Source organism: Sinocyclocheilus rhinocerous, unplaced genomic scaffold, assembly GCF_001515625.1.
Source record: "Sinocyclocheilus rhinocerous isolate Xijiao unplaced genomic scaffold, SAMN03320098_v1.1 scaffold818, whole genome shotgun sequence".
Taxonomy (NCBI): Eukaryota; Metazoa; Chordata; class Actinopteri; order Cypriniformes; family Cyprinidae; genus Sinocyclocheilus; species Sinocyclocheilus rhinocerous.
The window spans coordinates 1,003,314-1,015,105 of NW_015664989.1; the positions used below are offsets into that span (position 1 = coordinate 1,003,314).

General features: G+C 38.4%; 1 long non-coding RNA gene across 1 annotated transcript in view; it reads right to left on the reverse strand.

The window, feature by feature from the left end:
* LOC107730581 (uncharacterized) overlaps positions 1-4,337 on the reverse strand; it is a 10,016-nt gene extending 5,679 nt beyond the window's left edge. Inside the window, exons 1-2 of the long non-coding RNA XR_001638698.1 lie at positions 4,267-4,337; positions 3,579-3,580 (exon numbers count right to left, since the gene is read on the reverse strand). This is a non-coding gene — a long non-coding RNA (uncharacterized LOC107730581). The remainder of the gene's footprint in view (positions 1-3,578; positions 3,581-4,266) is intronic.
* Between the last annotated feature and the right edge of the window lie 7,455 nt (positions 4,338-11,792).

The following is an 11,792-nucleotide window of genomic DNA, read 5'->3' on the forward strand; positions in this document are numbered from 1 at the left end:
GAGCGGGAGTGGAGGAGACCGCAGGGGGGCGCCTTCAGCGACGAGCAGGCTGAAGTGGCTGAGCCAGCGGCAGTGTGGAGGCAGCAGCGGGCCGCCGGGGCAGAATATGTTTTATGGCCTCAGACTGCTTCTGGGCGGCAGAGAATTGCTGGGCAAAACTCTCAACCGCGTCGCCGAAGAGGCCAGCCTGAGAGAACGGGGAGTTGAGGAGCTGAGTCCGATCAGATTCCCTCATGTCTGCCAGGTTCAGCCATAGGTCGCGCTCCTGGACCACCAAATTGGACATCACCTAACCCAAGGTACGTGCAGTGACCTTCGTCGCCCGGAGGGCGAGGTCGGTAGCAGTGCGCGCCTCCTGCAAGACTTCTGGGTCAGCACTGCCCTCGTGCAGCTCTTTGAGCACCTTGGCCTGGTAGACCTGGAGGGTGGCCATGGTGTTCATGGCAGAAGCGGCCTGACCCACAGCTCTGTAAGCCTTGGCCAGAAGCGTGGATGAGAACTTACAGGCTTTGGACGGGAGCTTGTGACCACCACGCCAGGTGGAGGCGCTCTGAGGACAAAATTGCATCGCAACCGAGCGCTCCACTGGGGGTATCCCCACATATCCTTTGGCCTGAAGGCGGAGGTAGCACCAGAACGGTTTCGGGCAGTTAAAGGTGCCTTCCACGAACTGGTAACTTCCTAATGCACCTCCGGGAAGAAAGGAACCGGAGGGGGGCGCTGGCGATCAGCGCGTGCAGCCCCCAGGAACTAATCGTCCAGCCTCGAGTGTTCGGGACAGGGTGGAGGACTCCACTCGAGCCCGATGCTCTCAGCTGGCCGGGAAAGCATGGCCGTCAGCTCTGAATCAGACTCGGGCAATGCTGACGTCCCAGAGGGACGCAACGCAGCCTCATCTCCCGAGGACTCAAGCCCGCCTTGTGATGCGGCGATCGACATTCGGTCATCCTCCTGAGCCCTGAATGAGATTCTGGGATCCTGATGAGAGGGCCCAGAAAGCTCAACCGGAGGCTCCACAGGCTGCGGTGTTTGTGAGGGGGGTGCGGCCCGAGGAGGCTGTCTCATCGGGGAAGCCCACACCGTAACCCTCAGATCACCCTGGCTAACAGCCAAAGTAGACCTCTTACGCTTGGAAGCGGAACTAGATTGGAGTGTGGCAGAGGGGACTCTATAGTGTTTAAGGTAATCGAGTCTCGATCTTGATGCCAAGATGATCATGTCCCCACAATGAGAACATGAACCATCCACGAACGCAGCCTCAGTGTGCTGAAAGCCCAGACACGTGACACAGCGATCGTGGCCATCACGAGGAGCCAAATATCGGCCGCACCCAGAAATGCACGGGCGGTATGATAACTTTAAAAAGACGCAAACACAACCCGTGTACTCTTTTAGAGGAAATAGCTCTTTCAGAGGTGCTGAAGAGCTCAGGGGAATGCATGAGCTGGAAAGAAGAAGCAGGAAGCTCTTCAACGAACCGCTGAATCGCGTTGTCACACCAACACCACTGAAAGCTTGTTGCAAAACACTCCGGTGATACCAGCAGAGAGATATGCTCGGCTCCGAAGCGAAAGCTTGAATGCGAGTTGCTTGCGCTGCTCCTTATATACCCACACGGCGGGGCGGAGCTCACGAAGCAAATTCCGCAGACCAAGGTACTCAGCGTACCATTGGCTTGTTCTGTTACCACTCGAAGGTGATTGGGCTCTCGGGCGAGATCCCATTCTTCAGTTTGTTCTGACGTAACGTCAAACGTGACCGACTGAAAGGGAACAGTAATTAGCAGTTTGTTTACCTCCATAATCTTGATTAAAGCTACTGAGCATCCAGTTAATCAAACTAATATATGTTTTCCAAAAACGTTCATAAACTCATATTACTGTAAAGATCAATTAGCGGGTTTTATAATGTCTAATCACACACTGTTTTCCTCACTGAAATTAAGCTGTACATAGCCATATATTGACATTGGGATGGAAAAACTGTTTGGACTCCAGCTTTGACTAGTTATAGATAATTTGGCAAGAGAAGAGCATTCAGGCTCAGTGTTCCTGGAACAGAATCACAGAATGACAATTTTTAATTATTCCTATTAGTATTTTTGAAACATCACAGTAATGGTGGGGAATGGGGAAAACAGTGCATATCTGTACCAGTATTAGCATATCATTCTGTTTGAATGAATACTCTTCTTGTTTTTTTTTTTTAAATAAATAAATAAATATTGGTAACACTTTAGGGTAACCCTAACCCTAACATTTGAAGGTGTCCTTGTTACATGTTACATGTATTTACTATTAAAATAACAGTATATTAGGCATAATTACATGCAAGTAACCCTAATCATTACCCTAACCATACAGTATGTGCATGTAGTTAATTAGTATTACTCAGTACTTAAATAATTACACTGTAACAAGGACACCTTCAAATAAAGTGTAACCCTCTTTAGTGTAGGGACCAATTATCTCTATTAACTAGCTGCTTATTAGCATGTATATTGTTAAAATATTGTCTGTTTATTGGTACTTATAAAGCATACAGTCTGCATGACCATATTCTACATCCATAATCCTACCCAATACCTAAACTTAACAATTACCTTACTAACCATTAACAAGCAGCAAAATTAGGAGTTTACAAGTCATAGTTAATGGTTTGGTAATGGCGAAAATTGGACCTTAAAATAAAGTGTGGCCCATTTATTTTGCTCAAAACATTATTCAGAATAATTGTAGAATAACTTTTTCAAAGTCCTACGAAATATGTCAAGAAGAGTTATTGTCTTCCTTTTTTATTTGATTTTATTTTTTCCTTTTAAATACCCAATAACCTGGTGAACCATGATTTGCTACTTGCTATTGTCAGTGGGTGGCAGAGGAAAATACATACTTTTTGCAGAGAGCATTTGATTAAATAAAATCTGAATTAAAATGAGTCATCAATATTTCTGGTCCAAGTGAAATACTGTAAATTTAAAAATTTTAAATGTACAGTTTATTCTATAATGCACAAGCATATTGATTATCTCAAAGCTAAAGACATGGACTGAAAGATAGAACTTATTAAAACAGTTTCTTGCACATTATTTAGTAGATGATAAACAAACAATACTAATTTTATTAATAATCGAATGAATGAATGAATGAAGCTGTACATAAAACAAAGATTATTGGTATACATTTTGCAAGAAAACAATTTCAGTCTTACTAATTCAAAAATGGATGTAATTTAACATGCTTCATTAATTAATTAATTAATTCATTCATTCATTCTTTATTTATTTATGTAAAAAAGTGTACAGAATAGACAGTTCTGATGCTCAATTTTGATGATGTTCAAAGTACACAGATATTTAAGTGCTATTTACTGACAGATATATAGGCTAGACTGAGAAGGACAACAGGTAAATCTCTGTACCCTTCAAGCAAGGAGCACTTGATCTTAAAATCTGGCAGAGTTTGCTTGTATAATTGCTTGCATACATCAGCAAAATCGCAGCTCTGTCAATTTAAATAGTTGACCTTCAAAATGTGAAACTCCACGGGACAAGCAGGCTTGTTTTGAAATTATTTAACAACTATTTTCTAAAGTTTGAGGGCAGCCAAGATGATTGCAGTCAAATCATTTGTTATGATTCTTGATCACACACACACACACACACACACACACCTATTTTGGGCTGCCCCGTGTTGCCACAGTCGGACGGACCGCACATCCCTCTTCCTGACGGCAGGTTCCAGCGTTTGCTATTTTTCAGCTGTCGGTCCACTTTTAAAAACTCACACACAGCTACTTGGCTGATCAAGTCACACACCATCAGCTAGACAAGAGTTTGCTTTTATCAGGCCTCCATCTTAATTACACTTTGCTCGTTAAATGCAGGAGCGTCTGAAAGAGGGCCCGGGCTTTCGTTCTTTTATAGATCTTTTGTGTGTGTGTGTCCAGTTTGAAGGAGCCAAAAGCTGAAGATGTACGGAGAGGTTAAGCAGGCATCAGCACTGAGGGCCCATCTGCTGGGCCCCTGTGGACGGGTCAGTGGCTTGATGAGGGCCGTTCGTAATCTCTAGCGCAGCAGGTTCTGTCAGAGGTGTGTGGATGGGTTGCAGTGACATGTCTTCTCTCAGCAGGGTGCCGACAGGAACCAGGTCTAAGCCAGCAATAACTGGCTGATCCGTGCCAGGACGTGCCACCCTGTCCTGCCACTGCCACTGCCTAAAGTCATCAGTTCCGCCAAGTGCAAAAGAGGAGGAAAGGGCCAAGGACAAATCATGAGTAGAATATGAAAATAAATTAGCCGAGGTCAGTAGTTTGGGTAATTTCTCAAATAAGTGCACTTTTGATTACTTAAATAAAGTTTTACAGCCTTAAGGTCACATTAGTAAAATTCCCACCTTCAGGTCGTGGTAAGCATGTTTTTTTTGTTTTTTTTCTAAAGTAAGCATAAAGGAAACATTTATTTGTATATCCCAGCCAGCATTGTATTGTATTGTATGTTTTGTTTACAAAAATAAACATTTAAATATAATCTTACTAAGACATACTATTTATTATAGCAACATGCTATACTATTATACAGATCTAATTGATTTACATTCTAATTAATCAGAATTTCATTTTACTTTTTGGCCATATAAATATCAGCAACTGCACCAAACTGCATATTTTGCTGAGTTTGGGCCTCTGAATAAAACTGAAGTGTTTCTTCCTCTTTGAGTATGATCTCAATTTTTTTCATGCATCGTACTATTTTAGCCATAAATGCCTGATATATAAAATATGATACTCAACAACAACACATACAGTATGCATTTTTTTTTTATTATTTATTTGTTTCTAAAGATAATAGACTATTTCATTTAATATATGTATAGAGTTAATATTACTTGTTATTTTCCATTTGTATGCAGTTTGTTTATTTGTCTCATACTATGAGTGTTTCTTAATAAGACATTGACAGCAGTAAGGCATGTTTATTTATTTATTTATTTTATTTTTTTGAGAAATAGTCTTGGACATACTGTACTAACAAATTCTGAATTAAATTTCAAATAGTTAACTCCTGACTGGTTACAAATTCTAAAAATATATGATTGTTACATTCTTAAGTAAAAGTGGAAATGAGAATTTCCCCCTGGAATTTATTTGAGGGATTAAATGTTAAAAAGTTAAAATGCCTAATTAATGTAAAACATCACATTTTACACTTCAGTACTTTTTAGAAGGAAATTCATCATAAAAAATAAGGGAGAAAAAAAAAAACAGTTTAATACTATCATAAAGCATCCTTTAAATTAGAATTCTGTGCCAACCTTTTAGACAATGGTGGTAATAAAACCGCTGGTGCCCGAACATCATCTCAGACAAGAGAAGCAGAATGACCCTTTGCTCAAATAAGTCTTGGCAAGGAGTTAATTCCCAGACTGACCAAAAATTAGCTGCCTTTCTGCACCACAGTGGGACACTGCAAATGTCCCACATATGCTTTATCAGTACAAGTGAGCAGTTGATACTGTTCCCCGCTCACTCGGTGATAAGAGAGCCTGCTGCTCTGCGGTATGTTCCCATCGCCTCTCCCCCATCCCCCCTCTATCATTTCTATCCAGGCTGCTCGCAACCTGTTTTCCCAAGTGCCAGCGGCCAGGCCTGTTCTGACGATGGGTTTACGGTGTCTCAGCCCCTGGAGATGCTGTCCGTTTGCTGGCTGGAGGCCTAGTAACCGAGCCTGGGCATCCAGCCCTCCCCTCCATGTGCTCGGTGATGTACTGAGGCCCTCCTGCCTGTCTATCATGCGAGTGGAGTTATGTCTCCTTCCCGCTTGGACGATCTGTCGACTGGGCAGAAGCGTGTCATCCGCCACACAAAGTCTCCCATTTATAGCTGTTTTGCTGCACGCAGACAGAACCAAGCTGTGGTAATATTCATGCTAGGCAGTGACAAGGCCCCATGTGCCAGCAAACAGGCCAGACAAACTGGGCCATATGGAGGCTTAGCAGACGGATTTCGGAGTTAGTCGTCTGCATTGCTTGTTGGGAATGCAAACATGTTGCCATGATCCCATCCTCTTTATTTGCATATGGGCTGCAATATTATATAGTATTTGGTTTGCATTCAAGGGTGAAATGCAGAAGAAACAAAATGGTAATAAAGGCTTTACTTAACAGGTTTTAGGTAATTGTTTCTGGGCACCAATTACTCAAGTATAAACAGTTATCAAGAAGAAACAATTCTTGAATTATAGAAGCAATTATCTTCTAGTCGCCTCATCAACTTGTGCATTGTAAATGCATAAAGCTAAGCAACATGCATCACAATATAATTTCTTATTTGTATTTTTTTTATCACAATGTTGTTTCCCCTCCAATTATTATTATTTATTTATTTATTTGTTTGATTGTGTGTTTGTTTGTTTGTTTATTTACACACATTTTCACCACCTATGTCTAGAAAAAAATGTCAATAATAACACAATTTCCTTTTATTCTGAAACAGGTTTCAGCCTGAACATACATACATACACACACACATATATACTAAAATCCTTTTAAAAATAAAGTGAACTCCCACATTTACATTAAGCACATTGATGTCAATACAGTGCTCTATTTAATCTATTTTCTTGACTGCTTGCCTGACCATCTCATTTATTGCTAAAATTAATACTGGCACTAAATTTGCATTAAACACAGGCTGCCAAAAAGCTGTTTAACCTTTTGGCTTACAAGTTACAAGTCAAATTTGTTAAAATATTTGTAAACATGACTGTAATATAATCTGTGTTAATTGTTGTGATCGATTATCAATATAATATTTGCTGGCATGTAATTTGGCATTGACATGAAGAAACAATGTAAAAAGATAACACATGTTGAAAATATCCACATTCAAATATGGTTCACAGTTCAGCCCTTAACAGGAAGACAACCTAGTGAAATTAACCCTATATGGCCTACTGCATCATATTTGATATGCTAATTTATATGGCTTCTAAATTATATCAACCAGGGCTGTGTTTCCCAAAAGCAGTGTAAGCCTAAATTGATAGTAGCTCCATTGGTTTCAATGGTTTTGAATTGACTGCATGCCTTCTGTCGCTAATTGATGGTTTTACTTTTTTACATTTTTACTTTTACATTTCATTTTATGTGGTTGTCAAATATGATACATGCATTTGTACTGTACATTGCATTGCATTATATGTTTTCCCCCATAATAAAAACTACAGAGCTTTGATTATGAAATGAAGTATTTAAATATCATCTTAAGACATATTATTGGGCACTATTGAGTGAAACTGATATTTGTATCCATTTAATGTAAGTATCTGCTATACTTATCTCATTGATTTACATTACAAGCTACCATAATTAAATTTTACTTTTTGTCCAAATACATATCAGCAACTGCACCAAACTGCATATTTTTGCTCAGTTTGTCCCTCTGAATAAAAGTAAGGTGTTTTTTTTTTTCCTTCTCAAGTATGAGCTTCATATTCTCACTATGTCGTACTATATGAGCCATACAAGCCTAATGTTTCAAATATAAATCTCAACAAAAAAAAATATATTTTTTGTTTATATTTTGTCTACAGGTTCAATGAACTGTTCCATTTCTCTGACTATTCTTTCATATGTCAGGCTTTACAGAGCTAAGACAATCCTGCATATAACAAAGGCAGATGAGGAATTAAAGTTTAAATGCATTTTTATATATATGTTATAAATACGTTTGGCCTTGTTTTGGTTTAATCGTGGTTCATATTGACTTCTTGCCAGTGGATTCGGCTCCCTTGGTGTCCTGACTGCTGCTGTTGAGTTTTGCTGATGTTTTGTTTGTGTTGCGGGGCTGTCTGACATGATTGAGAAGATGCTGTATTGCAAAATCCTCCAGGCCTGTTCTCGAAGAAACCGAATCAAACACAGTGAGCTCTTCACACGGCTTCCTGATGCTATCGCTTCAGAAGATGTGAATTTACCTGGCAGCTTCCTTCTTTAATGTATACCTTAAAGACATATATGACTTGACCTGAAGTCCAAAGTGCACGTGAGTGGTAGAAGAACCATTGACTTGCAATCAGCTCCATACAGGCCAAGAACTTCATACATTCAGTTAGAGTCAGTCACTTCCTCTGCGGATTCCCTGACCTTCACTATAAAGAAAAGTCTTTTTTTTACAGCACGCAGAGTAAATCTAGTAAACCGTGGGTACGGTCAGGAGATCGGACTTGTGTCAGAGCCGTGGCAGCTGTCATGCACATACTCAAGACATCTATGGGCCATTGAGCTCCGGTGGGGACGCAGGTTCAAGTGTGGACTCTGTTGTTTCCTGATCCCATATATATCCCATCTCTCCTGGTTCATTTCCCATTAACCTTTGCTGTCCTATCTGAAATAAGGAAGCAAAAAAGCCCCAAAATAAAACAAAAACGGGCCTCTGACTGGTTATTCTTGACTAGCATCGAGACTATCATAGCATAGCACAAAATAATATAGCCTACTGTTTATATACCAGTATGGTTAATCTCTGTCAGACATTCCACATTAAATAAATAGCCCTTCAGCTATAACCTTTACACAGATGAGACCCCAGTTACATTGTTCAATCTTGTATTATATTAAGAAATGGGGTGCAATTACAAGATCTTGGCTGGGTTGGCTGATAATATTGCAAGTCGTACTTTAAAGACCATCTTATCTTGTTGCATGTTATTTTATGATAACAAAAAAACTCTACCAAACCAGTATGATGATCACTTGTTATAAAGAAGAACATTTGTGTATTTTTTGCATGAAATGGAAAAGACATTTATAAAGACATTAGTAAAACATATATAATGCTGCTAAGGATTTTATTTATTTTAAACAAATGCTTTTCTTTTAAACTTTCTATTCATCGATCATAAATAAATAAACAAATAATAACCCTTTCCACAAAAATTATAATAATAATAATAATAATAATAATAATAATAATGACCCCAAACTTTTTAATAACATCGATTGTATATTTGAATACTATATATTTCATACTATTTACATACTACTTAGATAATGAGGCCCTTTATTTTCATCTCTCTTAATCAGACTCTGGCTCGGATATGAGGGTAGTTTAAAACATGGTGTTGTATAAACTGTATAGCGTTTTCTATGTCACTCTTCAGAATGTTTGTTTAACATTTAGAAAAGAGGATTTGACCTCCTGAGGCTCAGCTCTGTATGTTGATCGGTTTAGAAGTATTGTTGTTTAACGCCATTGTACTCAAACAATTGTTTCAGCTTCTTCTCAGCTAATTTCTTAGGGAAAATTTATGCATTTTAGCTAATCGGAGCGTCTTTGTTTTGTAAGCCGCTTAGCACTGGGGAGAATATTTAGGAGAAAACATTTGCAAAACAAATCGATTTGAAATATGCAGTGTGCATTAATATTTCATGAAACAATATGAATATTTGATATCAATCTGTTTTTCGCTTATTGGGTTATATTTCTCTGTCTGAGACTCAAAGGTGTTTTTTTTTCTCTCATTTATAAAAAAAAAAAAAAAAAAACCTTTATAATGAATGGCAAAAGTATGCTTAAAAACTGTCATATGCTAATATGCTAACAAGCGTAGAAATGAATACCATGGTCTCTCTATATACATGTATTGCAGTTTATTTGAGGAGCCTTCAATAATCAACCTTCAAGTGGAGTGGAAAATATTGTAATTCCAAGTTACATGCATATGAATAACCAAGCGAAATTTAATTTACCAGTGGAAAACTTGAAATCGTCACTGAAATTTTTTTTTATTTTTTTAAATTTAAATATCACATATCTCTTGTTTGAGGTAACTTCAGTTTAGGCATGAATGCTGCATGTCTGTTTTGTCAAGTAAACTTATGAATGCCCTGAAGCCTACAAAGATTAATACATTTGCATACTAGATGTGGAAGAAATGAGAGTCTACAACATCATCATAATCATCAACAACAACCATGGGCCCATGCCTGTAGGCGTCTGATGCCTTATTGTCAATTCTCTTCCATAAATTCCTGTCTAGTGTAGAACAGCTTAAATCCTGAAGGATTGCTCCACACCAGTGTCTGATGGCATTAGTCCATTCTCTGTGGGGTCTTCCTCTTCTGTTTGGACCATCCATTATGCCGTGGTTCAAAATTAAAAAGACAGTGAATGAGCATCTGGGTTCCAAGTATAGGCACTTCTATCAGACCAACAATGCCTTAAACAAAAAATATAGAGCGTATAATGCAACTTTTTTTTTTTTTGAGTTAATGTTTATTAAGCATTAACTCATTAAATTCATCAAAAGTGTTACAAAAAGTTATATTTCAAATAGAAATTTGACCTTTATCAAATAATCCTGAAAAATATATCATAATTTCCACAAAATTATGAAGTAGCACAACTGTTTTCAACATTGACAGTAATAAGAAATGTTTCTTGAGCACTAAATCAGCATATTTGAATCATGTGACCCTGGAGTCATGGCTGCTGAAAATTCAGCTTTGCCACCACAGGAATAAATTATAAGCATGCTGTCATGTTCATGTTGCCTTTATGGACTTTTATGTTGATATGCATTCCTGTTTTCCTTTTGTTTCTCCTCGGTTTAGTTCCTGTGTCCCTTCTTGTCTTACAGTGCGTCCAAAATCACATACTGTCTGAGTAGGTACTACATTTTAATTTGAAGTTACTTTGCGAACAGTAAACAAGTACATTCTGTGTAGTTTGAATATAGGTATTATGAAATTCAGATGTACAACATCTACCATGTTACTGTCATATGACCTACCAGCGTCAGTTGCATTGCTTCATCGCCTTTCATAAATTGTCTCCCATTATGGCCTCATGGCATAGTAAAGTGTCCATCGAATGCACACTTCAGAATCTCGGCAGAAGTAGTAGGTCATAGTGGTACTTTTCTCCTGTTTTTCAAATACTATGAACTTGGACCAACTGCTGTTTTGGTATACTGTTTTTTTCATATACTGTAAAGTAGGGAAGTATTCAATTTTGGAGACAACATTAGATACAGTTTATGCCCTTGGTTACTGATTTGTTTCACCTGTATCTTCTTGTTTAGTTCCCTTGTCTTGGACTGTGTATTTATACCCCTTGCTTCATTATTTTATGTGTCAGTTCTTGTTACTTTTCAGTTCTTGTTATGCTTTTTTATAGTTTACCTGCTGTATTTACAAGTGTTTTATTCATTAAAATACTGACTGTGGTTTGATTTAACTACACATACAGTATATTACAACAGAAAACACTGTGTGTATATTTGTTATTCTAGATTATATTATAAACTAAAATGGCTGTGTTATATTATAAATGGATACCTTGTGCACCCATGATAAATATGCTAACTGTTTTTGTGTTCTTTTAAATGGTATCCAGTTGAATTGTATTGTGTATGCACTTTGGTGTAGCTACTATGTAAGTGGGACTTTGTGCACGATTCTAAATAACACCAATGTTTCACATTCACCGTATTCCAGATATATCACATATTCCTAAGTGACATTTGTATAAAAACCTGCAATTTAAATTTCAATGAAGTGCTCAGAGCTGGTCAGTGTGCTGGCTTCTCCTGGGAGAGCAGCAACGCAGGCAAGATTCAAGCAAGCAAACACCATCTGGGAGGGTTTGTATCCTATCTGCAAATCTAGCAGGGAGCAATCTGAAGTTTGTCAACACACATATTGATTTGACATGATCTTTGATAATGTCAAAGCTTCCTAATGTGCCCTCTGCAGCCTGCCACTGCAGCCAGCACAGCTTAGTATAGCTGG